Raw genomic sequence first — 22438 nt, forward strand, 5'->3', positions numbered from 1 at the left:
CATGTGTAATAAACCCTCTGAACTCACCAGTTTGTTGGCATGGCTCCAGATTCCAGGAGCCGAAAGCCACTGCTTCTCACCTGCCCCCTCTTCCTTTGCTGCCAAATCCAGCAGTGAGCAGGTAGGCAGGAAGGCAAGCGGTAGCAGTGTCCACCCCCTGGATTCTGGAGCAGCACGAACAAGCCAATAAACTCAGAGAGTTCACTGTGTATATGCCACACAGCCAAAAGGGGATTTGGCTTCCCCTCCCAGCCCCCTCTCCTGGATCTGCCCATGGGCATTTATAAAACAGCCATTTTATAGTGAATCATAAGGAAAAAGTTGTTTTGTTCATTTTAATTTTAACCCATGCCTTAGATTTAATCATAATTATTATTATTATCATTGCTGCTGCTAAAGGCCTTAATCATGTCAGGGTCCCATTGTGCTAGGTGCACATAGGAGACTGCACAAGCATCTCATACAAGCAAGCCTGTTTTATTGAAACTAAGGACTTTGTCGCATGTTCCACTTAGGGTGTGTTAACTGCACTTAAAATGCCAGCATCAAGCATCAAATCTATGTTAAGTACAATCGTATCGTAGCAAAGTTAGGATTTCTTGCAGGAAGCGTAACATTGTATCTAGTAATATGCTTGGCTATTGTGGGATTGCTCCATGGAGATAATATGAATTCAACATTTTGGCATGGTGCAGGGGTCAGGACCAACAATCAGCTGATTGGCAGTCCCCACCCCTACAACACTGGAGTCTTGAACCAGACCTAGCATGATGCTGGGGAAGAGACCGACAATCAGCTAATTGCCTGTCCCAGCCTCCACGCCAATGAAGTCTTGAAATGGCTCCAGTGCAATGCCAAGGCTGGAACCAACAGCTGATTGTTGGTCCCAGCCCCAGGATTGCACTGGAGCCAATTCAAAACCACCAGCAGAAGACACTCAGCTTTCTCCACAGATCCAGTGGCAGGTGTGGCACTTTCCCCCAGGCCCAGCTCCCCATACCTCCCTCCACCCACCAATGACAGAGTGTGCCAGGGCCAGCACCCCTGAGCTAGACACAGCAAGGAGGGTGCAGGCTCCAGGTGTGGGGGTTACACATCCTCATGAGTGGACAATGCAAGCTACAGCACCCGATGCCAGGGTCGGTATTGGGGGTGCAGGGGGCAGTCAGATCCAGTCCCGTCCAGAGTGGGCCGAGATTACAAGTAAGCGTTACTGTGCAACCACTCAGAACACATTGTTTTAATTCAGCATGGTAATGCTTACTACTATCTAAATAGAACATGTGCCAAGTGTTCTGTGTGACAGCCCTAAAAAAATATCCACAACATCAACATGGAAGTGTCCACCACTTTAAATTTGCTTGAACAGTTACCTCTAAGCTTCCAAAAGAAAGTTTCAATATACTCAGAAAATAATTGTAATTCACTGATGTGGTGGAGGGTGTTGCAGGTCCCCCTCTGCACTGATCCACAGTGAGGATGAATTGTTACAGAGCCATAGCTTTTTAGCTCAAGCTGCAACTGCTCATGCTTTTAGCTCTGGAGGTCACCAGTTCAATCTGCTGAGTGTCAGCCAAGAGGGCAGCTGTCACATAATCACAACCATAATTTTGCACATGAAAAAAGCATAATGGGAGTGAACAAAGATCTTATAATAGAATCTTGTTTGCAACCTGCTGAATAGCTCCATAGTTAGAGGAACTTTTAAAAAATGGCCTGCAATTCAGCGTCACCAATTTTCACTCTGCTCTGCAAAAGAAATCAGTACCATTATGGAGCAAGTTCATTGCTAGAAACACCCATATACAATATGAAATATATAAAACTGCACAGACAGGACTGAGACCCTGATTCCTTTTTCTATTAAAGCTGGAGCTTCTATAGCTTGAACCAAGGAAATAGGAGTGAGGTCTAGACTGGAGGCAATGTTCTTTCTAAGCTCTAACTAGCCACCAGAGGGCAAATTATTTGGACACACATTTTAACCATTACAATTAGATACAACAATTCACTTCACTTAGTTACAACTTATTTTCTTCAAACTGTATGCATGTTTTCAAGATTTAACAATAGAGAAAACATAAAGAGATGGTAGCAAGTTATATCTGAACTACAGAAATCCATAGCAGATATATAGCAAAAAAAACCCAGACTTAATGAGGGAAATTTGGAATGACCTGTAAATCAGAAGTCATTTGACCAATACTCTTTAAAGTTGGCAGAAAACTGTCTGTTTAGCTTTCTGAGTAAATATAGCAATTTTCAGGCCAAACAAGTTTTGCTAGCCAAGGTGTTTGAAAATAGAACTTAATTACAGAATCTGGTTTCAGACAGACATTTTCTACCATAATTATTATAAAGTGCTTTCTTTTTAGCACCGCTCCAGAAACTTACTGTATTAAGACTAAATACCATTTGTTCTTCCTAGAACAATAGTAGCACATCTCATACACTCCCACAATGGCACAGTGTGTGTGTGGAGTGGTGATTGTTTTTAGCTGGATTTTGTTGTGGTTTTTTTTTTTTTTTTTAAATGCCACTTGGAGTAAATTATGCTTCAGCAGGGCCAAATACCTACTTGATTCTGAACCTTTTTTTCAGGACTACTTTAATGGCTGCATGGATGCAGAGCAGTTGAAATGCCTTGGCTAGTTCTGTCACTATGCGCTTGTGGCCTTTCAAAAGTTCCCAAAAACACCGTTTTTGGGAGCTATGCCAGGAGCTGTAGGATAAGTACCTAGCAGGCAGCATGACCTAAATGAGTTAGGATAGTGCTAGCATGGACACACCTGCAACAGCTAGTTGCAATTTAATGGTTAGTACAAACAAACTGGACAGTCTTTCTGAACTGGTCAAATTTTCTAGTGTAGACAAGGCCCTACCCTTATCCAGCTCTTTAGCTCCGCTTCCAAGATCCTATTTTCATGTGGGCCGAGCAGCATTCTTCTCCTCCTCTCCCCTCCACACTAAGCAAAAGCTTCATAGGAAAAGGTTAGTATGCACAAGCTAAAGCTATCCCATTCCCTCCCATTCATTGAGACAAGGGGTGAAGAAATAAGCAATAATGTAAAATCCAGCTCTTTAAGAAAATACATGCAGTAAGGAACTGTGGAAATACAAGAACACTGGGGACTGATTATACACGTGCATGCACACACACAGAGCCCTGTTGGCCATATGCCAGGAAGGGACTCATAAGGACTCAATTCTTCTTTTCTCACTGCAAACAGAAACCTCCTAAAATGCTGAACAATAAGTGCTGAGGTGTCCAGCATGAGTAAAATGAGTGTGTGACTCTGCAGTGAGACGACACCTTAAAATGAGACACCCTGGTGCTATTTTATGGTATTCTTTCTATACATTCAGCATTGTCAAAAGGTTCCAAAATGATGATACCTGGGGAATGAATTCTTTGCCTGTCCCAAGAGGGGATGCAAAGACAGTAGCACACACGCTCTTCTACCATAGGTCTCAGACTGCCAAGGCTAAAATGCCTGACAAAGGTCAAAGGAGAGAGGCACAAATTATTAATGGAGGGAATTTAGAATGATGGGAAGTTCATTCCCTAGTGAACTCAATTTAGAACAGGGTGGGCAATTATTTTGGCTGGCAGGCCACTTAACGAGTTTTGGTGAGCTGTCGAGGACTGCACGTGCAAAATCTTTCAGAAGATATCATTTTAACAACTTATAGATAAAAACCAAATCATATATTAAAAATTAAACATCTACTGTAACATATTATAATTTTATTTCAAAATGTATTTTTTGTTCTGATTTAGGTTTTTCTGTGTAGTGTATATAGAGGCAATTGTGCAATAGCTCCAAATAGGGTTACTCTTGTATACGGCGGGTGGGAAATGGAGAGGGTAGGGGCAGGGGGGAGTGGTGTACACACATGCGTGGTAGGTTGCCCACACACTAGGTCCCAGGAGCCAGCCAGGGATGGAGGGAAGGCAGTGGGCACATGCAGCAAAGCTCACCTGGGTGGTGCAGTGCAGGTACAGTCTGCCTCCCAGCCCCATCCAACCCACAGCTGCCCTTGCAGTGCTTCACATGGAGCCAAGCCCCACCTGCTCCCACCCACACCCACTGACAGCACCACCCTGGGCCTGGCCCCGGCCCCACCCCCAGCCACTGCACACAGCTTCCTGGAGGGGCTGCCTTCACTTGGCCACCCACAGGTGTATAGGCAACTCATGGGGGGGGGGCATGTGCCCCACCTGAGATTGGCCACCATGGCCAGCTTCTGTGTACGGTCCCTGTTCACCGTTTGCCCCTCCTCCCGCAGCAGCTGACGTCACCACTGGCATTTGCAGGCAGTCCCCACTCACTGCCAACATCTATAAATGGTGTCCCCCCAGTCTCAGGAGGTACCAGTCGTTCATACACAGGTGGGTGCTCATCATGCCAGGTAAGTGAAGTGGGTAGAAGACAGCCAGGAGCTGGAGCCCCACATGCTGGCGTAGGAGCCACCTGGCTGCAGCTTCTCCACACTACCTGATACCTAGAGAAGTGCAGCAGGGGCAGGAGAAGAAGGAGCTACTGGAGGCAGGGGAAGACAAGCAGTACACCTGGGCAGCTGTAGCAGTGGCAGAGGTAGACTTGCTGTGCACGCTGGGCACCAGGGCAGCATGAGCTGCCCCAGGCAGGGCTCAGCCCCATGCAGAACACCATGGAGGCAGCCACAGGCCAGATACAATCAACTGACAAGCCAGCTGAGGCCCTTGGGCTGTATTTTGCCCAACACTGATCTAGAACCTCAGTTTCTTGATCCCTTATTTCCAACACCAATCATTCTTAATGGGGGCAGGCAATTATTTCAGGCCACTTACCCAGTTTTGGCAGCCTGTCAAGGTCCGCATGGGTAGCCCTGCCCCTTTACAGGCACCCCACCCCCAGTCACCATCTTGGGACCAATGTCCCAGGGGTAGCATCAGTGGGGCCCAAAGCGGGGCACAGGCTGGCAGGGATTTGTGGAGCCAGGCTGGGCTGCACCAGCAGGGAGGATGGGGAGCTGGCCGAGCTCCACAGAGCCCCTGCTGGCTGGGACCTCGCGCTCCTGCTGCCCTGTTCTGGGCCCCGCTGGCACTGGCCCCGGGATACTGGTGCAGGCCCTGTGCTCCCACTGGCTCCCTGCCCACTCACTCCCAGTGCCTCCCAGCCCTATGGTACAGGCAGGGGGCAGCGCACAGCCCCAACTCCCTGCTCGCTGGCAGGGAAGAAGCTGGTACTGAGCACAGGGAAAAGCAGCCCCTTGTCAGCCCCATGGCCAGCACTGCCTGCTGCAGAAACTCGCAGCCCATGCGGGGCTGTCTGGAGCAGGCACAAGCACCCCCATGCAGGCTGCAAGCGAGGGGCCACTTTTCCCCATGCTCAGCAATCAGCTTATAACCCGGCCCTGCTGCCAGCCTGGACTCTGTGCTGGCTCCAGGCTCACCCATCAGGGCTACACGTGGCGGCGGCAGCTACAGCCCCCCTGCTTGACGCACCAGGCAGTGTTGGATGCTGCTGCCTGCCCAGATCTTGCACACTGGGCAGGCCAGAGGCAACAGTGGCAAACACTGCCTGGCGTGGTAAGCGCGGGGGCTGCAGCTGCTGTCCCCACGTCCAGCCCCGAAGAGCAAACCCGGAGCCGGAGCAGGGCCCAGGCTGGCAGCGGGGTTGGGTTGGCAGGTGGTATTGTGCGCTGGTGGGGGAAGCACCCCATGCTGCAGCTGCTTGCAGCCCACCTGGGGCTGCCTGTGCCTGCTCCGGACAGCCCAGCATGGGCTGCGAGCAGCTGCAGTGCAGGGTGCTTTCCTCCGTGCCAGGAAGGAGCCCGGCAAAAAGCTGAGCACAGGGAAAAGCAGCCCCTCGCCTGCCTCGTGGCTGATGCCCCACGCTCCAGCTGCTCACAGTCTGTGCAGAGCTGTCCAGAGCATGCACAGGCAGCCCCGAGTGGGTTGTGAGCGGCTGCAGTGTGGGGCACTGGGCACGGGGCGGCTGCTTTTCCCCGGGCCACTTTGCCCTGGGCTCCTTCCCTGCCCTCCCTCCAACTTTCCCCTTACCTGGGGTTCCAGCACGGGCAGCCACCCACAGTGGTCCCAAATCAGAAGCCCTGGCTGGGGAAGTGGAGCCAGGCGGACCCTGCTTTTGTGGGAGCCCACTGGGCTTCCCCTGGGTCCTACTGCCCTTGGTTCCTGTCATTTTTGACAGGAACCAAGGGCAGATGAATATTAATTTTCTAAATTTTTTAGGGGCCCTGCGGGCCAGCTAGAATGGCCTCGCAGGCTGGATGTGGCCTGCAGGCCATATTTTGCCCACCCCTGTTCTTAACAATATGATAGAGGAAACAGGCAACATGCAGAACACAGGGAACCTGGGAACTAAAATAACACTGAAAAGTACAACACCTTCTTACAGATGCCTCATTCCTGACGTGGAAAGTATACCACTTTTAATGGTTTTATCTCCACAGCCTCTCTAATGAATCAGTCAAATATCATTTGTATCTACATAGTAGCACATGAGACCACCAAGCCATTTCAGCTACTGGGTTAGACTGGAATCTGTCACCTAATAAAGGAAAAAAACTCCATATTCCTATTGTCCCAACTCTTCCATTTCATTTCAGTTTTTATGCTGTATCCATCACCACGGCATCCAAGCAGCTTCCAAAAGTTCAGTGAAAGATGTGGCCCACTTGTTTTCTCTCTTTCCTCTTCCTCTTGTTGGGGGCTATTATATATGTAGATTTTTGCCTGCTTATTTTAAACCAGATATCTTTTTACAGATGGTTGAAAAAATGGAAATAAAGGGGTGATTATGAAATGTCAAACTTTTGCTCATTTCACATTAGTCAACGGATGCATTTTTAACTTTTTCAAAGAAAAATCTCAAACTCTTCCTCCAAACTTTTGAAGTACATACTGAAACCTCCTTGCCTTGACTCAAACCCCGGTTTTCAGTACATGAATAAAAGTCAATAAACATTTAAAATATAGTAGAATATGGCATGACTTTTTTTCCTAACAAAAGTAATCAATTAAGTTATACATCTTTCTCAAACAGAATAATTTTTAATACAGGAATTTTGAAGTGACTTTTTTTAAATTTTAAATTCTGTTTCTACCAGCTCTATTTACTGGCTGAACCAAATGGGGTTTCACTCTCAACATTATGATGCTCCTCTGTTTGGATGAACTGCAGAAATGTCTGAACACTGAATCAAATCCCTTCCAAGATGTCTTACAATATTCTAACCATCAGTGGAAAGAACCTTGTCAACAGGGGGTATCTGGTTAGGAGGCTCAGCAACTTCAGCCAAGTCTGTAACTGTCTACAGACCAAAGACTCTTTTCACATCACAATTCCCACATCTCACCTCTAACCATTCTCCCAAAATGATTTAAAATGTTAATACCATGAATGAATGAATGCTTACACAGGCAAGAAAGAGATCAGAAAATGATTAATCATAGTAGGAGAAAGAGGGGTACACACAGAACCCGTGGAACTAGAGGGGACAGTGTGGGTGACACACATGTTGGAAAGGCGAGAAGGGAAGGACTCCAAGAGTTCCTGGTGAATGCAATGAGCTCAGCGTACAGACACAGCAATGTGCACTACCATCTAGTTTTATCTCCTGTGAAATGTTTTCATTACTGAAGACAAGGTCACAGAAATGCAGCCAATCTGTAAAGTTTTCAGGACTCCTTAGTCCTGACATGCACAGACTTTTGCACCAATTTGGTTGGCAGTAAAGCCAGCTTTAGCTAAACTGACTTTAGGCTACTTTTATTCTGAAATAAGAGCAGCCACACACACACACACACACTTGCACTAAGGTAATTAAATTGGTTTAGTTCACAACTTGCTATCACAGTGGAAGAAGCCCTTGGAATCTTGAGACATGTTCAGTCTTGGACCAGCTGCCAAGCACAAAAGACAAGATGGGGTTAACAAGCACTATCCTTGCCATGGAGCTTTAGGCAATCTTCTAGGCATGCCAGGCCTGGACCATTAAGCACCTTGAAGATAAGAAGCAAGACCCTGAATTTGACATGATATTATATGTGGAGTTAATGCTGTGCAAGGAGGATACATCTGACATAGTAGACTGGACCAGTGAGGTGGTGTGCTGCTGCAGTATATCTTAATTGTAGGCTCCTTTGCAACAATGGTTTCATACTCAGACTGCATTTGTAACTGATCCTAACTAGGTCTGACAGCAAGATTTGAGCCCTCAATCATCAGTGCTGAAAGTATGAACCTTTAAGCAAAAGGATTAAATTCTCTAAATGGAAGCAGCAGCAGACTGAGAAACCTCTTCTGAGGACGAGCTATCTGCATTTTTTTAAAGCATGGGATTAATGCTGGAGATCTTCATACTCCTCAGTGGAGCTCTCAAATCTCTGATCTGCTTCTGTTTTCAACACCTACTCAGCCAAGGACCCCCATACCAGAGGCATCATCCTTAGAGCCAGAGACAAGGAGATAGGGTTTTGGATTACCTCAGCGCTAATCAGCAATCTGGGAGCAGGGAGCAGGATCCTTCCTGAGAAAAAAAAGTCCAAAAACTACCAAAAACTTCAGCTCAAGCCTGTTACAAGGTTTTATAGTGACACAATTTATTTGGCTCAATAGAAGGTGTAACTGTCTGAAATAAAATGACCTGCGTTATAAAATGGACAGACTAACTGATCTAAAATCCTCACTGGACTTAAAAATCTATGAAAACATGCATACACACATTTTATTTTATTAAAATGTTTTTAACCAAAATAAATCTGTTTTACTTTAAAAACGGTATTTTCATAAATGGTTATTATTTTTTTGCCTTCATTGAAACTCCAACAGCAGTAAAATCCAGTATAAGAACCAGCATGTGGTTCCTTACCATGCTTTGCATCTACACACAAATGTGTCCTCAGCAGCAGGCAGAAAGAATATTAATCATTTGGACTGGACTTGCTTACAGCAAAACTAATTCACCCTAGGGTCCCCCATTGGTGTCAGTTTCTATCAGGGTGGTCCCAGAGAGGATGAAGATGCCTGGCATCGATCCAACAATGCACATCTTCCACTACCAGTCTTGATAAAACACTGCCTAGATGATCAGTTTTTGGCACTCCACAGCACAGATGTCAAGTTGGCTGAATGAAACTTCCCTATTCAAACAGCACTGTATGCAGCCTGGAGCTGAGATGCACACTTTTCACAATGACTAGCACTTTCTGCCAGAAATGGGCATCACTAAGAGCATCAAATGGTCTTATGAGAAAATAAGAGAAACAATATAGCAGGGAAATATTTGGGTTACCATGCACTGAATCACATTTTGAGACCTGCCCTTCAACCTAGTGCAATTACATAGCATGGAAAAGCCACAGGGCTGATAAAGGCAGCATACCAAAGAAGGGCAAAACAGCAATTCCCTGCAGCAGGCAGACCCAGCTGAGGGTGAAGAGCCAGACCTGTTTCAGGAGTCTGGGGTAAAGATACCCAGGATCTCAATGCAACAACAGTAGAAGTAATGGCAGGAAGACTCAGTGGAAGACAAAAAAGCTGTGTGTCGGAAGTATCCAGCTCTTAGTGTAAAGAGGCACTGATTTTACAGGCTTGTGAAAGCATTGTGAACGTTCCTAAGTCTGTCACTTTTTTAAAGGGCCCTACAGAGACTCACACAAATCCAGAAGTGCCAGTCTTTCCCTCTTTCCCAACACAACATGCATGGGCAGCAGCTGCTTCATCTCACCCTTAGAAATAAACAGAAACGGAACTGGGATTTTCAAGTCTTGGCATCCCTTCTACCTCCCTTTGGGCTGCAGGAATTACTGTTACCATTCATATGGGCACGAACACCAGGTGGCCAACCTATCCCATGTGGTCAGACTACGACTGGTAGACAATGCAGAAACCACAATGTAAAATTAGACAGCTTCTATCACCAGAAATTATAAACATGGCAAAGCATTAATGTTACAATATATTTGTCAACCCATGTACAAAACCAAGACGCCATGGCAGCTCCCTTCTGTTATTTGCTTGCATTCACACTTCAGTCTGTCTTTCTGTTTCATACCTAAAAAGCAGTACTAATCAGATTCAATTTGACTTTCTGTCCAAGGCCTTTGAAGCTTAGCAAAGCATATTTTGGAATCAAATTGATGCTCAACTAATGAAAACCATGAGAAAATGGCATAAAATTGACAAACAAAACGTATCAATGTTAGTTCATGTTTCTACCCAGTCACCGGAATCCAAAAGCCTTTCATATACCAAAGTACTTGAGTTCTCGAAACAAATTTTTGGAAAACAGGTATTTCCTTCCCCACACTTCACCAAAATACTCTCCCATGAGCGCCATTCTTCAAACTGGGTTTTCAATACTATCTGTGCAAATAAGCATAATAAGGACTTTTCAGGTTTTCCTCTCATTCCCAGTACGCAGTTTGTCTTTCCCTAGCTAGAAACCTCCACAAGGGGATATAGTTCCTAGGATCTCTAATAATTCATCTTTGTCACTATTTGCAGCAAGTATCATGTACACTTTTCCCTCTCCCCCGCCAATCCCCCATTCTCACCCTGAATGGATAAACAGCAAAGGTAAGTAATACCCCTGCCCAATCGTATTATTATAGTATTCTGTATAAATTCTAAAGTATGCCCTTTGCATTCTGAGACCAAAGACAAAATGGCTTCTAATAAGTAAGCACTGCAATTCAAAACTGAACTAAAATTGCTTCTTTTATTGCATTCCTTTGTACCGTAAGAGATGATCGACCATAATTTCTTATTTTTCACTACAGTGTCCACTCTGGAGTACCAATGTCCCAGAACAGAAAGAAGGGCAGAAAGACTAGCTCTTTAATGGTGAAGTCCAGGAAACAGGGAATACAAAGGAGCCCCTGCTCATGAAAATATATAGACATGAAGAGAGATTCAACACCAGCGTGGTGGTTTGAGGAGTATCCTGACAGGCATCAACAGTGAAAGACTGGAGTGAAAAACCTCTTGGAAAGGGGGTTATGCAGGAATCAATGAGGAATGAAAGGAGTGATAATGTAATGCTGTAGCCATAACTGTAGAGGAATTATGCAAGGCAAGGATTTCTTAGGGTGATGTCTGTTATTGGACCAACTGCATAGCTGGGATAGAGTTAAAAAAGCTTTCAAATGCATGACATTCTTCTTCTGGTCAGAAGAACGTCTTGCATTTGAAAGCTTGTCTAACTCTATCCCAACTATGTTGTTGGTCCAATAACAGACATTACCCTAAGAAATCCTTGCCTCACGAATGACAGGATGACAGATAATTTCAGAGAGATGTATTAATTCAAAAAGTGTAAGAAAACTTAAGTGCTGTTTTCCCCCCATAAATGGTCCCTGATCCACATACAGCCTACCCAATAACCATCACATCCCTCAAGACAACAGCAGATCTTGGATAGCACCCTCCCCTCCAGCTTCATCACAACCATTTTCCAGATGTTCTACACATTGCTCAAGAGGATGGAAAAGGAAGTGGCTAGGATAGGAGGTTGTTGGGTCATTCTTCTATGAGAAGATCTATATTGCTTTTGCTCTGGTACATGTGTCATTTTTTATAGTACTGTATTGCAGCTGGCTTGCAAGCTTCTCAGCATGCAAAAAAATTTATCCCTGAAAACAAAGACTCTTTGTATTTTGCACATCAGTGATACTATTATTAAATATCAATACATTGGTTTGCTCCCCTGACTAACTCCTTCATCATTAGAACACAAATCCATTGGAAAGCCAGCCAGCATGTAATCCTGCCATCTAAAAAAGCACAGGACCACAATAATCCACTCTTCTATAAACTTCCTCACCATATAAACAAAAGAGAATTTTAGGTTTAATACATTGAAAGAAACACAGCTGCATCACTGCATGAAATGAATCATTCTATACTACAAATCCCAAGTTAGATGCACTTCACTGTTCCTACCCATTTCCATACCACCAGTTAGAAAGTGGGTGCACAGAGCATTGCTAATTTGCGCAGCATGCCAACCGTGGCCTCTGCTAGCCTCAGGTGTGACCACTTGTCTAGCCAGATGTGCATAGGCTGATTCCAGTTCAGCTGCCTTGGCACTTCACTGTTCTTTGACAACATCATCTTTGCTTTGACTTTATGCAAAATGCAGCCAGCAGGTATGACAACTACTACATCAGTCATAGAACAGTCGCTGCAGGTCAGCACATATCTCCTGCTTGATTGCAGCCTCCCAAAGGCACATGCTTTCCAGCACGGTGCACCTGCTACATTTACAAACGAATTTGAGTTTGTATAATCAGGAATACAATTATTTCCAGGGCTAATGTAGACAGGCTGGGTCAATCCAGGATGAGAAAGGGACATCAATGTCAGTGCTGTTTAGTGAGAATAAATTCTCTTTTGCGTACTCTCAAAGGGTGTTTATACACATGCTCCAGGAGGAAGGGATGTGGCACTTTAATTAAAGTGACTTTTAGAGCCGCTTTAATTAAAGCTCCTGAAGCATCATGTGCATCAGTGTCCCCACGCTGAAAAATGGCAGTGGGGACACCCGAACTAAAGCTCATCAAGTAAGCTTTAGTTAAAGTGCCCCCATCATCATTTTTCAGTGTCAGGACACTGATACATGTGATGCTGGAATAATGGTAATCGCCATGCTCTAGCAGACTCAACCGAGTCTGCTCCAATGCACTGTAATTACAGCACATCAGAGCAGTCTTGCTGCATGTGTATAGGCACCTAAAGAGGCAGGAGTTAAAACTTTCCACTCTTTGCTTAGCCTTCCTGCACACATATACACGCTCCCAGAAACACCTTTTGTGTTAATATAGTCCTGGGCAAAGAAAGAAAAAATAATGGGTACATGGTTTCTGTCAGTCTGCCACAGATTAAAATCCAAATTCATACCACAAGCCTCCATCACAGCTTGGACTTCCCTAACATCTACTGGCACCTAACAATTATCCAGGCAGCCAATTTCCCCAGGACAATCACGGCTTGTGTTTCAAAGACAAAGGTAACACATCTCTGCAGTGTGGAACTGCAATGTCAGGGTTATCTCACCAGGCAGATACAGAAATGCCTTCTGGTGTTAATTTGGACCTAAAAGTACCACATTACCTGATGTTTGTCATCTGCAAACATAGTGCACAGCCATCTCCCCAGGCACTGGGGGTGTATGACTTGCATCTTGACTCTTTGAACCGCTTGGCAACACGCTTGCTTCACAACTGCCTTTGAAAAACTATGGCAGAAATTTTACTGAACAAAGCAATAGCCAAAGCTTCTACCATGGCCTCCATTTTAAGGAAAAGAGCAGAAAATGATGGTTGTCCCAGGTAGCATGAGATACACCCTGAGGAATTACAGGAGACTGACTCCTTTCTCCCATAATTCCACTGCACTGAAAGGACCTGTAAAAATGTTTAAAAACTACTGTTTCAGGTAAGGGAGAGGTAGCCAGGGGCAGCACAGAACAGCAGAACTGTCAATGGTGGGCAGAACACCTATCAACCTATAACCCCACTTGCACTGTGTCCATACTAGCCACCACAGATTCCAACACCTGTGCTCTCACAATGGTCCACTCACCAACAGTTCAGATTTCTAGTCCAGGGGTAGGCAACCTATGGCCCTTAGGCTGGATGTGGTCCGCAGACACAGCTGCAGGCACTGTCCCTTTGCTGCCATGTGTGCAGGTGGCAGCAGCAGCCAGGTCTTAGTATCTGCCTCTGATGGTGGGTCATTCCAACCCACAGCTGGAAAAGGCTGACTACCTCTGTTCCAGTCCAAAGAGGCCTTTGTTCTCAAAAAAGGACCTACAGGAAAACACCAAAAGCTGAGGCATTTCTCCCCCAGATCAACAATAATTAACTACAGCAGCAGAACTTAGGTTGTGTTAACATACAACCTTGAGGAGTCTCATGAATTAACTGGGTCTACCCAGAACAAAAAGTGTTGTTTAATATCATCTTAGTTCACAAGGCCGCACTCTTAATTTCCTAGTGAAGAGAAAATAAAAGGTCTATTTTAAAAGGAAATCTGTACTTAATTTTAATCAGTCCTGCCAAGTTTGCAGTTAGAAACATTTGCCACCAAAAATAAAACACAAAGGAAGCACGCCTATTGTTAAGCTCTATATTACTCCTGGCATTTCTGAAGCTGGTGCTGGAGGCAGCCATGTTGCTAAAAAGTGACAGTAGCAGAAGCGGTCCCTTGAAAGATGAACGAGAATACAAACTAGCCATACCTTCTGACCCAGGAATTAATAACGATCATGGCTCTTCTTTAACCTTTGTGAGCTACCCTGAAATCAGTGTCATGTGATACCACTTTTCAACAAGATGGTTGCCTGCAGCACTGAGCTAAGAAATGCCCTTTTAGTTACAAATTTGAAAATACATTTCAGCATGCTGAGGGTGATAAACATTTCTTACCATATGAACTTTCTACATGACAGGCTGAGGAAAAGAAGGTAGCTCTCTTCATGGAGAAAAATATTCTGTTTGGAAAAACAAAATATGAAATCAATGCTTCATTTTCAATATTTCCTTCCTTATCTTGCTCTCTCTCACTGAAGGCAATTTACAGATAATGAATTTATCCTCACAGATGTCCTGTGGGTACTTTCCCTATTTTATAGGGGAGGATACTGTCTGTACAGAAATTAAGTCAGATGTCACTAACCTGAATTCCCGATTCCAGGTGGAAGCAAGCAACAGGAGCAGATGAACTCTTAGGGAGCAAAAATCACAGATGTACACTAATACAGCTAGTAATAAAGAATGAGGGGTGTTACCATTTAAGCATGAAATTCTTAAAGGTATCCCTTCAAATGTAGTAATCTCCTGGGAAAAAAACCTAAAAGTGGCACTATGAGGTTTCATGATTCTCTCTCAATCATCTTCCATGTCAAATTTGCTCAGTTTCCCAGTAAAATGGTATTTATTCAACTGCTTGCCTTGCAAATTCATCTGGGGTCTCTCTGGTTCAAGCCCCCCACCAAGAATAAAGATTCTGCAACTGGGAACTTTGTTCATAATTCTCCCACAATGAGGATGAGCAAGGCAGAAGGGAATCCAATTCCTTCCCTCACCACTTCATTGGCTCTGCAGGGCTAGCAGGACAAAAAACATATTTCTTAGTCAGTACCTCTGACTCTGAACATGGAAAGTGAGCACCACCATTGAGGAAAATGGTGGAGTTTTACACAATTATGTTTCTGGCTGTAACTTCTCTCTGAACTTTAACAAAATTTAAGGGCCAACTTCTCTTACTTCACACTGTGTAAGTCAGAAAATTGATTACTTCAGGCATTTCCAAAGTTTTGCCCCAAAGGGCTATTTTGAAGGGGCACTGGCCACTCTTGGCCTGCAGGCTACATTTTAGGACTGTCTGAACTACATGGTTTAGAAAGGCAAGTGAAATCAGGGCCCACTTCTATAACACACAAAGAAAGAGCAACACTCACTTGGCCTAGACAGTGCCAGACACAGGCATGGGTGAACCAGGCAGATGCCTAGGGCCCAGACAGAAAGGGGGTCTGAAAATGATACTTTTTTATTAGTAGTATCATTATTTCTGGCAAAGGGGGGGCCCAATACTAAAAGTTAACCCAGGGCCACCAGGAGTCTAGGTACAGAGCTGAGCCTAGGACAATATTGGGTTTTCAACCTTTTTTTCATGCATGGACCCCTCTGAATTGTAAGTGTGGGTATTCATGTACTTTTGATTGATTATGGTCATCTTTTACAGACAGCCCAGACATAGTCTATAGACCCCCAGAGGTCCACAGACCATAGATTGGGAACCACTGGCCTAGGAGTTAAGCTCTGTAAACTGTCCACAGAAAAGAATGGGAGGGTTGTTCTTGACTTAGCTACTATACCGTCCTCTCCAGTTTTCTGCTAAGTCAGTACCAGTTTCTGAAGCCTGGTAGTGTATTAGCAAATTCACCATCCCCCAGTTTCTTCTGCTTAACCCTTCTGGTTCTCCTTCCTGAGGTCCCCTAACTTTCTATCTCCCTTATTCAGCAAAGCCTGCCTGCTATTCCCTTTATGTTTCCATGGCCCCCACTACCACAAAAGTATTATTTTTTCTACCATAGAGGGCCCAGAGGACCCATTCAGGATTAGGACCCTATTGTGCTAGGTCAGTGACTCTCAGTCAGGGTGCCACAGTACCTTGGGGTGCTGCCAGATCCTTTGAAGCATGCCACAAGGTGTAAGGACATAAGTGAGGTATAAGAAGATAAGCACAGGTTCAGGCTTGTCCCTGCCTGGCTGATTCCCTAACCCCAATACCCACCCCCTCTACAAGAGGGTACACACTGTAATACTGTACATACAATAGCTTTTATAATTGGGTGTCACTCAATTTACAAAAATTATAAGGGGGGGGGCCTCAAGTCCAATGAGGGGTCCTCAAGTCTAAAAAGCTTGAAAGCCGCTGTGCCAGGTTATGCACTCAAATGCGCAAGGGACCCTAACCCAGCATTGGGTGGCTTATTTAAAGAGAGTGTACCAATTCCATTCAGATATGATATCACTCCAAGACAAACTGTAAGAATCATGAACTCAAACTTGCATAACCTCAAAGATGGGCACTCAGGAGTAGATGCACGTGAGAATGCTTGCAGCTAACTGCCCGAGCTCTGGCCATTTTCTGCATTTCCACTGCAGCAACTGCAGATGTTTTTTTCCCCACATGAGAGCCCTCTCTTGCTGCCCAGTTCTGCAGCAGTCATAATCCAGCACTATACCTTAAAGGCTGCTTAGAAGCTGCAACTGATACAGAAGGCAACTGCCTTAACAAGGAAGACTTCCTGCAGAGAGCACATGACCCTCATGTTCCATGATCTGCATTGCCTTTCCCAGGTGAAGTGTAAGGTGTTCACACTGACCTACAAAGCCCCTAATGGCTTGCATCCTAGCTATCTAAGAACCCACCTCAAAGGCTGCAGAAGAAGAAAGATGAGCTGAAGTGCTTCACCTAACAGCGTGCTGGTTTAAACAGGCAGTCTGTCATTTCTGGCAAAGCTCTAACCTCCAATCCAGTACCACAGATTTCTTGAACTTCATGCCACAAGACACTCTTTTCCTAGGTTTTTTCTAGAGGGGATGAATTGAAAAAGGATACAAATGGCTGAGGAGACTTATTTGTGAGGATGGAAGGTCTGTTGTGAAGACTGAGCCAATGATTTTTTTAATATAAAGAACATATAAGATGCCTGGAATTTGATAGATGATTTTTAATTAAATTGAAATAAGTAAATCATTGCCTGTTGCCATGGAGAATTAATGTGATGTCATGGACTCAGCCTCCTGACTCAAGGGCAAGATCAAGCAGGAGAAGCAGACGAGACTGTGAAATTAAAAATACCTATTTTAAAGCAAATGGGCTTGATAATTAGTAAAAAAAAAAAAAAGTGGCATAGGAAAATGATTTAGCCATATGGTGGAAACAGTTTTAAAGGTGAACTGTAAAGCTGTTTTACATAAATGAATAAACTGCTTAAGATCACAGATCACTATCAGACTAATACATGCAGAATTAAATATTTTATTTCAAAAACATGGCAAAAAAGAATTAGTTTTCCTTCCACTTAACTATCAAGACTCTACTTTGTCTAAGTAGCTATTTCTGATGTTTAGAGATGGCAGGTATCTGCAGTTACTGAAGAAGAGTCAAACTTCCCACACATTACCGCAAGCTTTGCAATTCTGAAGTAAAATCTATTTGTGGGATACATAAACTTTCACCTCTAGATCACCAGTGTCCTGCAATCCTCTCCAGGGCAGCAGTGACTGACAGTCATCAGCAAATGTGGATGTTTGTCACTACTGTCACTTGCATGGCAAACTGACTTTTACAGGTTTTTCCACAGACAACCAGTAGGCCAGATACAGTAGACACAGTATCCTTTGGAGTGACGCCACAAGTGCGGGACAACTGGGAATTTAAATGGGCCCCAGACTGGCCAATTTTTACATGGCTTTTACATAAAACTTAGTATTTTTTTCTCTTACATTCAAGCCAGTATAAGGCCATGTTACTTTTGGTGAAAATACAGAAACAGAACAAAAATGGCAACAATCCTAAATCCAGTAGCTTGAAAGAGGTATGCAGGTGACAAGCAGGGAGGGGGCTCAACTTATGAACTTGTGCTGGGCCCAAAAATTTTCTATGGGTAGCAGTGGGTAACTCCATCCAGGACCAGCATACCTAAACACCAACACATGCACAAAAGAATGGCAGAAAGTGCCCATATCAACCCAAAGCTGCCTCTGCACTGGGGGAAATCCTTAAGGATGGTGCCTCCATGTTTAGGTTGCCAGAGCTTTATAAAAGGACTGCAGACAACCAAGAGAATTCTCTATAATCTTTTTTAGCCAAGCCAACCCATTTGACTGCAACTCCACTATGATTTGTTTGAATGTATGGCAAGAGATCTGTCATAGAATTTACAATAAAAGTTATATCTGACATCTCAGTATCCCATGACATAATATTAACCAAGGAGCAGGCAATTATTTTGGGCAGAGGGCCGCTTACTGAGTTTCTCATCAAGGGCCGCATGACAGGCAGCCCAGCGCAGATAAATGTTAATTTTCTAAATTTTTAGGGGCCCTGTGGGCTGGACAGAACAGCCTGGCAGGCGACATCCGGTCCCAGGGCCACATTTTGCGCACCCCTTCCACCCCCCCCCCCCCATTAACCAGTGTGTGCCATGATCTTTATTTATTTTTCAAATAAAAAAGGAAATACTAAAATTGTATTTTTTGTTTTTGCTTTTTTCCAGAGATGACCCTGATCTCCACTTCCCCCCACCTTTTATGCAGAGTAAAAAAAAAATAACTATCCTCATTAGTCTCTCATGGTTGTTCGCTGACTTGCATGAAGGGAATTAAGAGTCTCAGTCAAGCCGCTAGTGACACAGCTGCTCACATCAAAAAGCCAGAGTCACAGTTGGTACTAATCAACAGAGACTGAATTGGCCACAGAGTGAATTTGCCTCTCACCCTTCCCCTCCCCCCCCAAACCAGATTTCAGATGGCTGAAAGTGCAAGAAGTTTGGAGAAAGGAAGTGAAAATACAAGCCAAATCTTCAAATCATTATTGCCAAGGCCTAGAATTTTATCTTGCATTTTGCCACATTTGATCTTTTACCAGGAGTCAAACTGCATGAACATATCAGGTTTAATTTGTTTAAAAACTGAATACAGTCCTAGCTGCATAGATAAACTGGAAAACATGAACACTAAAACTTCATCCAGGAGACCAATACAAAGCATCTCAGTTTCACTTTTCTAAAAGATCATGGTTTTTTAAGCTACACATGCTTCTGGGGAGGTAGCTGACTCAGGGAAGGCTTGGAAACTGAACAATCTCTGACCCTGCTGTGAAGAGATACAAGCCATCCAGGGAGGTGCTATTCACTCTCGGTTTCCCCTCTTCCCACTGCTTTCCCCTTGTGTGCAAGCAATTTCCTGTTGCTTGAACCACAGCCTACCCCCATCACCAGTGTAAAAATGGCTACACCCCGAGGCTGTTTCCTGCACTCAGAAGGTGATGGGAGCCCAAAGAAGTGGGGAGGGGGAGCTTGCTCCTTCCTATCTCCTAATGCTATTTTGGTTTTAAAAAGCAAGATTAAGCCTTACCCAAATCAGACCAACATCTTCCTGTGGAAGGGAAACAAGGCTTCCTCTTTCTCTCCTGCTTCCAATATTCCAGGAGCCAAAGTAACCACCCAAGAAAGGCTCCTTCCTAGGGACACTCCCAGCTGGACAGACTGGGGTAATGTGGCCAATTGATTAAGGCTCAGGAAGGTGACTGCTTGGTGTGTCAAGAACAGTATTAGCAGCAGAGGCAGTTACTTTTGTACCACAGCAGCGTGGCTTACAAGCCACACAGTTACCACAAAGCCAGCCTGGGTCCATGGTGTGCTGCAAAGCGTAGGCTGAGAGCTGGGACGGAGCAGTTGGGATTTTTATGGGAACTTAACCCCCAGCCCTCACTTATACTCTCTCCAAACCCACTCCCATAAGGCTGCGACCATTCTCCACTGGCCTTCACCCTACCCCAAACTACACCCTTTTCTTCACCAGCACTCACAACTTGCCCACAAGCCCATCCTCACTGCCAGCCAGCTTCTGTGACCCCTGAGGGATCCCTTCTCTCACCCACAAACTCTGCATGACCTTTCTTCACACATCCCCCTCCCCCCCGCCTCCCCACCACAAGCTCCCAGCACTGCTCTCACTGCTGAGAGGGGAAAAGAAAAAAAACTCTCTTTTTTTTTTTTTTTTTTTAAGGGTTTCTGTTGGTTTATTTTTACATCACAATGGATCACACCGCACTGCTGTCTGCATTCCCAAAGGAAGTCCAGTCGTGAGCCTTCGACATGCTGTTAGGCTGCACTCAGGGAACTTGTCACACACACCAATCTTGTCAACAACTTGGGACTCACTGTAGGCAAGGGGAGGGCATCCTATGGCCAGAAGTGATGAGACCCGGTTTTAATCCAGACAGTGCTTTAAAAAGATAACAGTGTTGCCGGACGGCGCTTCCCAAAATTCAGAGCAGCGTTTAGTTTTGGTTCATTAAAGCAAAAAAAAGGGGAAGAGAAAAAACAGCAGCAAAGCGCAACGCCACTATAAAGCTTTAGCCATTTGCTGATCGTAACAAAATTTTAAGTGCCAAATGGAGGTTAAAGGCAGCTGAACAGAGACACTCAGTAGCCATATGACTGACAGGAATCCATGCAAGAGAAGGAGTGAAACATATGGAAAATATCAAGGAAAGGAAAAGATTTCATCCAGGGCTTTCAGCAGGCAGTTTTCCCCTTTTGCTGAATAGGAATTGCCCATGAGTAACTTCCCATTAAACAGACCAACAGTACCTCCCCCACATCCCCTCCATTTCCCTCCAACAACTTTGTAATTTATTGTGGGGGGGGGAGAAACAAGTGCTGACAAATCTTTGGACCCGAAAGAGGGAAGAAAAATTAATTCCCAAGGGACAACTACACCGGGCCCTGGATTGTTGAAAACGTGTGTGTGTGTGTGTCCTTCACACTTAAGAGAAGGTTGCTAAAGAATGTGAAATGTGAGACCTACAGATTCCCTCACCACCACCTCCCTCCTCCTGCCTTCAATAATACATTTCAACAAACAGTCATTCTTCAAACCCTTTTCTCTGGGGTGGGGAGCAGGGGAAGAGCTCAGGTTACAGTCGAGATTTTTTTTTTTTTAACTGCAATAAACACCACACACCAAAAATCCAAAGCCAAAAAAAAAAAAAAAAGAAAAAGAAAGCCAGCCAGACCTGCTGATTCTTTTACAAGCCATTTATTTCCAACAAATACATATGCATCAATGCAGCTTCCCTGTCGAGAGATGCTAAAATAAGACCTGATTTTTTTTAAATCTTTTTTTTCCTAATCTGAAGTGCTTGAGTTACTTTAATTATTTATAGCCTCACCTCCCAGCCACCCCCCACCCTCAATCGATCTTGTTTGCTCTTACAGCTACGGTTTCAATAGCTCCCAGCCCAGCGCACCCCATTTCCTCCAGCACAACATCAAAGCCGAGCTGGTTGTGGGGACGGTTGTAGTTACTTATATTTTCAAGGAAATGAGCTTGCACACCTCTCTTCCCTCTCTCTCCAAACGCAAAGAGTTGGCAACACGCACACAAACATGCCTTCTATGTGCTACTGAGGGAGGGGGGAGTCAAACATATCAAATAAAGAAGTAGGGAAACACCAGCACAGCTCCTCTTCCCTGCACCAGGGAGTTTTCCTACCCTGGGCAAGCAAGCCCCTTTCCTCCCCCTCCCTCCCCCGCGCACAGTGGTGTAGTCTGAGCTCAGCACACCTCCCCCTGAAAGGCTCTTACCTTGCAAGGCTTCCTTATTGTCCCATCTTAGCTCCTTTCCTTGTGTTGGGGGGAAGGGGGGGGGCTTGGGATATGTATTGAAAACTCTTTGTTGCAACAGAAAGGAATGGTCACAAATCCTGTCAAGTCATGTGACTGATTGAGTGATTTCTTTCTTTCTCTCTCCTTTTTTCTCTCTTTCTGCTTTTAGGACAATACTCAGTAGCCTGGGCTCAATGTGTCAGGCCAGACTGGCTGATGACAGAGAGGAGCTGCTGGCAGGGCTGGGCTCTCACGGCAGCTGGGACTGGGAGGATGAAGCCTGGTGTTGATTAGGGTTCTGGCATCTTGTAGTGATGCCTTGAGGAGGAGGAGGAGGAGGAGTGTATTTTGTCTGATTTTTTTTCTTTGCATCCTCCCTTTTCCTTTCCTCCCCCTCCCCCTTCCTGGGAGGAGGATGTTGTGCTCTTGTTGAGGGGTCCCTGCCTGACTCCTCGCTGGCAGCTGAAAGCTGGTTTTCCTCTACAGAGCTGAAATGTGTATGAACGCTGCAGGCTGG

The 22438-nt window shown here is 44.9% G+C and overlaps 1 protein-coding gene across 5 annotated transcripts in view; it reads right to left on the bottom strand.

Moving 5' to 3' along the window:
* The window catches only part of TCF20 (transcription factor 20), a 173964-nt gene extending 151747 nt beyond the window's left edge, over nt 1-22217 (bottom strand). For 2 of the 5 annotated variants that reach the window (XM_090042714.1, XM_090042708.1), the window contains exons 1-2: nt 21901-22217; nt 14441-14505 (exon numbers count right to left, since the gene is read on the bottom strand). The gene's annotated coding sequence lies outside the window, so the exon portion shown is untranslated. Of the gene's footprint in view, nt 1-14440; nt 14506-16951; nt 17066-21900 lie in introns of those variants that run through there. The other 3 variants (XM_090042715.1, XM_090042711.1, XM_090042712.1) reach the window with 3 other exon arrangements.
* Nucleotides 22218-22438: the final 221 nt, after the last annotated feature.

This window comes from Crocodylus siamensis, chromosome 4 (genome assembly GCF_052110815.1).
Source record: "Crocodylus siamensis isolate JL-2025a chromosome 4, ASM5211081v1, whole genome shotgun sequence".
NCBI lineage: Eukaryota > Metazoa > Chordata > Crocodylia > Crocodylidae > Crocodylus > Crocodylus siamensis.